Raw genomic sequence first — 7,376 nt, 5'->3', positions numbered from 1 at the left:
TGTGAAAATCCCCTAGTCACCACACTCTGGAGCCTGCTCAGCTACACTGAGGGAGAATTTAGCATGGCCAATGCACCTAACCAGCTGTCTTTCAGACTGTGGGAGGAAACAGGAGCACCCAGAGGAAACCCATGCAGACGCAGGGAAAATGTGCATACTCCACACAGTGGCCCAAGCTGGGAATCGAATCTGGGTCCCTGGTGCTGTGAGGCAATAGTGCTAACCACTGTGACACTGTGATGTCCTTCATGTGACTTCCTGTCTCTACATTTGCCCTTTTTAAATGATCAATTTTTATGTTCCACACAGAGGGTTGGTTCAGAGAATGGAAGGTTGCATAACTTCAGTTGCACATTGGAGAGGAGTTCTAGCAGAGTCAAAAATGAGTTAAGCGGATAATAGTGAAGTTTCTGCGGAGGGGAGGTTGGATTGCCCAGCATTCAGTTTGAATGCCCAGTATCTGCATCAAGCACTCCCTGATTTGGTGCAAACAACTTGATGATTTGAGTTTGTTTCCTCAGCTAATGTGCTGACATTGGGTGAGCCCAATCCCACAGCGAGATGTATCTGTTCCTCACTGAGGATGACACCAGTAAACCAGAACAAGTGACCTAATTAAAAGGGGTTGGGCATATAAATAGTAATGTCACTCTGATGTCTAGCCCCTTCCACTGGCTACAGAAAGTTTTCAGCCAAATGATAGATGCCCTGTATTACTTAACTGTAGATCATCCAACCATGCATTGGGTCGAAAATAAACAAATTTACAGCAGGCAGCATGCAAAATAAAGCAAGTTCTGCTTTAATGGAACTTACAAATCATTTACTGAGGGTGAATGAATACTGAGATTTCCCCACAGCGATGTACAGTTCATTGTAAAAGGTGAAATGTCAGTGTTTAACCCATTGCATCAATCAATCTCTCTGCTGTCTTTCCCAGAGCCATCGTTCCATCCTCTGGGACACGTAGTTTAACCTGGGTGAGTCCAGGCTGGGGACCAGAAGCCCCATTAATCCCTAAGGGCCGCATGGATTAACCTGGGCGAGTTGTCATTACCCGGCAGCGCTGCTAGGGGCGGACGATTCCGGAGTCTCGCGAGATTTGGACGGACACAGCCGTCGACCAGCACGAGCAACCAATAATGGCGGCAGAGAGGTGAGAATGAGGGAGGGGAGAATGGGGGACAAGGTGGGGGGATGAGGAGGGTGGAGGAGGAAGGGGGAGAGGGGATGGGGAGGAGGGGGAGGGGATGGGGAGGGAAGGAGATGGGGGGATGGGGAAGGCACAGAGGATGGGGTTGTGGTTGTTGTTCATCCATCATCATCATCATCAATGAGGACCTCGACACCATTAGTCATTTTGAGGCTGGTTGCAATGTGACCACAGATGACTGATCAGGCCAATTTGGGCACGGAATGTCCTGGCACAAATTGGACAGACTTGAGAAGACACTATAGTTGTTGTGCTGGTGGCTCTGGACTTGCTCAGCTCGCGCTTAAGTTGTGCTTCAGCAATACACCTTGCTTCGTAAGCTTGACAGCCTTTGTGGATGAGGCAGCACCAGGTAGGGCAATTTTGTGCCAGCGTTTCCCAGGTGCTCATGCCTATGTCAAGTGACTTCAGGGAGGCCTTGAGTGTGTCTTTGAAACGTTTCTTCTGCCCTTCATACTAGCGCCTTCCAGCAGAGAATTCCCCAAAAAGGAGCTGCCCAATGGATCTGCGCTCTCATCAGCAATGTGTGGACTGATGGTAGACTTGCTCGAGAGAGAATTTCAGTGTCTGGTACTTTGTCTTGCCATCTGATGTGTAATATTCAGCGAAGACAAGTCATGTGGAAATGATTGAGCTGTCTTGCATGCCTTCGATACACAGTCCATGTTTCACAGGCATACAGGAGGGTAGTGAATACCATGGCGCTGTAGACCTTCAGTTTTGCTGCTGGGCTGATTCTTAGATGTTCCCATACAATGGAGCGCAGTCTATCAAAAGCAGAACTTGCCTTTGCTATTCTGCAGTTAACTTCTGTATCAATAATAACTGCTTGGGAGAGGGTGCTGCCAAGATAAGTGAACTGGTCCACTGCCTGTAGTTTCTGCCCTCTGTGATAATGGGTTCTGTGTACGGTGCATGAGGTGCAGGCTGTTGCATGACTTTGGTCTTTTTAATGTTGATGGTGAGTCCAATGTTGTCACAAGCTGTGGAAAATTTGTCCATACTGACTTGCATCTCTGACTCTGAGTCAGTGTGCAAGGCGCAGTCATCAGCAAAGAGGATGTCTCTCAGAACAGTCTCCTTCACTTTGGGAACACTTTGAAGTCTCCTCAGGTTGAAGAGCTTTCCATCCACTTTGTACTTGAGGCTGAGTCCAGCAACACTGTCCTGGGAGGCATCATTCAGCATGGCAATAAACATCATGCTGAACAGTGTGGGTGCGAGGACACAGCCCTGTTTGATGCCATTGATGATTGGGTTGCCTCAAAGGATTCTCCGCCATCCAGTACTCTCGCCATCATGGAACTGGCATACCATCTGAATGAAATTGGAGGGGGGGGGTGGGGGGCAGCCGAACTTTGACATGATCTTCCACAGGCCTTGTTGGCTGACAGTGTCGAAGGCTTTTGTGAGGTCAACAAAGCTTGCGATTCTGCTCCTGACACTTCTCCTGACATTGGCGCGTCGCAAAAATTGTGTCAATATCCCGCAGCCTTTGTGGAAGGCACACTGTGACTCTGAAAGCAGGCCCAGCTCCAGATGAGTGACCATACGATTTAGCAGGACTCTTGCAAGGGTTTTTCTTGTGATGGAGAGCAGCGAGATTCCTTGGTGGTTGTTGCAAGCTTACCTATTGCCCTTCCTCTTGTACAGGTGTACGATGGAAGCATCTTTAAGTTCCTGAGGAGTGGATCCTTGCTTCCAAAAGGACTGCAACAACTCAGTGAGCTTCTCGATAAGTACACGACCAGCAGCTTTGTAGATCTCTGTGGGTATGGCATCTGCCCCTGGGGCTTTGCCACTGGATTGCTGGCTAACAGCTTTCGTAACTTCAGCCACTACTGGTGGGTCATCCATGGCGCTGTTGTTATCAGCCTGGGGAATCCTGTCTATTGCCTCATCGTTAATAGATGATGGTCGGTTGAGAACGGCTTCAAAGTGGTCAGCCCATCTTGCAGGATCTGAGCCCTCTCTGTAATGAGAGTTGTACCATCTGAACTCAGGAGTGGGGAAGTCCCGAGAGATTGAGGTCCATAGAGAATGTTGAGGACACCATAGAACCGTTTCAAGTCGTTTCTGTCAGCATATCCCTGTATTTCATTTGCCTTGATGCTCAGCCAGGCATCATACATTTTACTCACTTTATTCTGGACTGTCCTGCGAGCACTGGTAAAAGCATTTTTCTTGGCAGCTGATGATGGGTCGTCCTGACAGGCCGAATGAAGAAGGTGCTTTTCAACAAGTAGAGCCTGTATCTCCTCATCATTCTCATCGAACCAGTCATGCTGCTTGTGGGTAGAGGGCCCGAGCATCTTCAATGCAAATGTATGGACAGCATCCCTGAAGTGTTCCCAGTTGTCCTCAGTGCTGCCTGCGAGGCGTATGTCAGCAAGCTTGATTTCTAAATCTTCAGCCAGTGCTGAAGCTATGCTGAGGCTCTTTAGCTTGGCCGCATTGATTCTTTTCATAACCTTGCTTCCTTGTGGTCGCTTCTTGGGTCTGATGCGGAGCCTCATTTTGGAGACAATGAGCTTGTGATCTGTCCAGCAGTCAGCACCACACATGGCCTTGATCACTCTGACATCCTGCCTGCCTTTTCTCCTGACAATGACATAAGAACATAAGAAATAGGAGCAGGAGTAGGCCATCTAGCCCTTCGAGCCTGCCCCGCCACTCAATAAGATCATGGCTGATCTGTCGTGTCTCAGTTACACCTTCCCGCCCTCTCCCCATAACCCTTAATCCCCTTGCCTATCAAAAACCTATCAACACGCGTCATAAATATATCTAGCGAGGCAGCCTCCACCACTTCAACGGACAGAGAATTCCAGAGATTCACCACCCTTTGAGTGAAGAAGTTCCTCCTCAACTCTGTTCTAAACCGCCCCCCCCCCCTTTATCTTGAGGCTGTGCCCTCTAGTCCTACTGTCCTTTCTGAGCGGGAAGAGTCTCTCCACCTCTATCCTATCCATCCCATTCATCATCTTATATGTCTCAATGAGATCTCTCCTCATTTTTCTAAACTTGTACAAGTCTAGTTTATTCAGCCTCTCCTCATAGTTCAACCCCCTCAACTCCGGAATCAGCCTAGTAAACCTCCTCTGCACTCCCTCCAAGGCCAAAATATCCTTGCGTAAGTGCGGCAACCAAAACTGCACACAGTACTCCAGCTGCGGCCTCACCAGTGCCCTATACAGTTGCAGCAAGACCTCCCTACTTTTATATTCAATCCCCCTCGCTATGAAGGCCAGCATCCCATTCGCCTTCCTGACCACCTGTTGCACCTGCAGGCTGGGTTTTTGCGACTCATGCACAAGGACCCCGAGGTCCTTCTGCACCGTCGCATGCTGCAGTTTTTTGCCATATAAGTAATAGTCCTTCCTACCATTATTCCTACCAAAGTGGACAACTTCACACTTGCCAACATTAAATTCCATTTGCCGGTTCCTGGCCCATTCGCCCAGCCTATCTAGATTCTTCTGCAGACTTTCCACACCTTCCGCACAATTTGCCATTCCACCAATCTTGGTGTCATCAGCAAATTTTGACACCATACACTTGGTTCCCTCCTCCAGATCATCTATATAAATGGTAAATAGCTGAGGCCCCAGCACTGACCCCTGGGGCACTCCACTAGTCACCAACTGCCAATCCGAATAGCACCCATTGACCCCCACTCTCTGCCTCCTATAGTTGATAAGATTGACATAGTTGATAAGATGCCAATGCTTAGAGCAGGGGTGCATCCAAGAGGTCTTGTTACGGGTCGGCAGACGGAAGGTTGTATTGGTGATGAGGAGGTTGTGTGTTACACAGGTCTTCGTTAAGAGTAAGCCGTTACTGTTATACTTGCCTACACCATGTCTCCCAATGACTCCCAGGCAGATTGCAGAGTCACACCCAACTCTTGCACTGAAATCACCAAGCAAGATCAGCTTGTCGGTGCTGCTCACTGCTGCTAGTAGGGCGTCTAGTTCTTCATAGAACTTGTCTTTCACTTTGTCTGGGTTGTTCATTGTGGGGGCATAGGCGCTGATCAGGGTGCTTGACTTCTGTTCTGTGGTTGAAGCTGTTATGCCATTAGCTGGTCGTTCACACCCTTGGGTAGACTATCACATTTCCGAACAAGGTGACTCCTGATGGCAAATCCAACTCCAGCATCACGACGCTCATCGCTGCTGTGACCGCTCCAGAAAAAAGTGTATCCACCTCCAATTTCATTCAACTGATCAATGTTGGCAAGACGAGTTTCACTCAGGGCTGCAATGTCAGTGTTGTAACTTGCAAGCTCTCTGGCAACTAAGGCTGTTCTTCTGTCAGGTCTGTTCTGCTGTAGGTTGTTCAAAAGTGTGCGCAGGTTCCAAGTGCCAGTGGTGAGCGGTGTCACCTTGTGTTTTATTTTGTTTGTTCGACAGCAAGATGGGATCCCTGTCAGCCATGGTAAACTGGCCAGGGTGTTGTGAAGCAGGCAATGCTTAGGGCACCTTTTCCAGCCCCTTCCTTATTCTACAGAAGTGAGCAGTTCGTTCTTGAAGAGGACTGCTGAGTCGCCCAGGTAGACGCCGAGTTTCACTCCTGCTTCAGTCAGTGGAAAATGACCATTAGACCTGAGCCGCCTGTGTGCAGGTCCGTAACTACAGCTCCCAGTGTATCCACATCTGCTGCTTCTCCACTCGCCTCTTGCCACAGGAATTCAAGGGTTGAACAGGACACTGATGACGATGATGATGTTGGTGTCGAGACTAGCGCTTGATTTGGATTAAAGTGAGGGAGAGTTGCGCAGCCTCAGCTTCACTCTCTCTTTCCAATTCCCATCTAGATCCAGTACAAGAATCAAGACGGCTGGACATGGGACTAGGCGCAGTGGATGACCAGGACGTCTTCGGTGTCTTGTCCTGCTCTTCGTGTTCCATGACGCTTGCGAAGACCACCTTCTTGACTTTTGGACCTTCTATTGGTCTCATCTGCTCAATCCGTTGGAGTCTGTCTTCACATGCTGGGATAGTCATCTCCCTATCTCACCAAGGGTTGAGACCCGTCGGCTACCGTCACCTGGTTTAGCCAGCTTGCCGAAGCCGTTGCCCGGGGTGTGCCTGCTGTCACATTCAAACAGATACGGAGAGCCACAGGTGAGAGCTGAGTGCCAGGTGGGAACAAAGGGTTGGCAAACTGCCCTGAAAGGAGAGGAGTGGGGGAGAGAGGAGTAGCGGGGCAGAGGAGAGGGGGGAAGGGGAAAGGGGTGGAGGGGTGGGGCAGTGGAGGAGTGGGTGGAGGGGGAAGGGTGGAGGACAGTGAGGGGGTGGAGGAGGGGAGGGGTGTGTAGGAGGGGAGGGGGAGGGGGAGGGGTTGGAGGAGGGGAGGGGGGTGGGGGAGGGGGAGGAGGTGTGGAGGAGGAGAAGGGGTGGGGGGTGGAGGGGAGTGGAGGGGGAGGGGGTGGAGGAGGGGAGGGGTGGAAGGGGTGGGGGAGGGGGTAGAGGGGAGGGGGTGGAGGGGGAGGGGAGTGGAGGGGGAGGGGGTGGAGGGGAAGGGGGAGAGGAGGGGGGTGAGGGAGGTGGGAGGGGTGGGGGAGGGGGAGGGGGGTGGGGGAGGGGGACGGGAGGGGAGGCGGAGGGGGGTGGAAGAGAGGAGGGGGGTGGAAGAGAGGAGGGGAGGGGGGTGGAAGGGGGGTGGAAGAGGGGAGGGGGGTGGGAGAGGGGGAGGGGGTGGGGGAGGGGGTGTGGGGGAGGGGGTGGGGGAGGGGGAGGGGGTGTGGGGGAGGGGGTGGGGGAGGGGGAGGGGGTGTGGGGGAGGGGGTGGGGGAGGGGGGTGGAGGGGGGGAGGGGGTGTGGGGGAGGGGGTGGGGGAGGGGAGAGGGAGGGGGTGGAGGAGGGGAGGGGTGGGGGGGTGGGGGGTGGAGGAGGTGGGAGAGAGGGAGTGGGGGGTGAGGGAGGGGGAGGGGGAGGGGGAGCGGAAGGGGGGTGAGGGAGGGGAGCAGGGATGGGGGTGAGGGAGGAGGAGGGGATGAGGGTGGGGGAGGGGGTGAGGGAGGGGTTGGGGGTGGGGGGGAGCGGGTGAGGGAGAGGGGTGAGGGGGTGGGGGGGAGGGGGTGGGGGGGTGAGGGAGGGGGCGGGGTGAGGGAGGGGGAGGAGGTGGGGGAGAGGGGGTGGGTGAGGGAGGGGGAGCG

The 7,376-nt window shown here is 52.7% G+C and overlaps 1 protein-coding gene across 1 annotated transcript in view; it reads left to right on the top strand.

Annotated features, from left to right (window-relative positions):
* Positions 1–1,092: 1,092 nt before the first annotated feature.
* LOC145360197 (uncharacterized) overlaps positions 1,093–7,376 on the top strand; it is a 67,867-nt gene continuing 61,583 nt past the window's right edge. The window contains exons 1-2 of the mRNA XM_080215230.1: positions 1,093–1,156; positions 6,033–6,342. The gene's annotated coding sequence lies outside the window, so the exon portion shown is untranslated. The remainder of the gene's footprint in view (positions 1,157–6,032; positions 6,343–7,376) is intronic.

The sequence above is a fragment of the Carcharhinus amblyrhynchos genome, chromosome 30 (assembly GCF_965287045.1).
Source record: "Carcharhinus amblyrhynchos chromosome 30, sCarAmb.v2.hapA, whole genome shotgun sequence".
Lineage (NCBI taxonomy): Eukaryota > Metazoa > Chordata > Chondrichthyes > Carcharhiniformes > Carcharhinidae > Carcharhinus > Carcharhinus amblyrhynchos.
The sequence above is the reverse complement of the archived record's forward strand: the minus strand, read 5'-3'. Positions and strand labels throughout refer to the sequence as shown.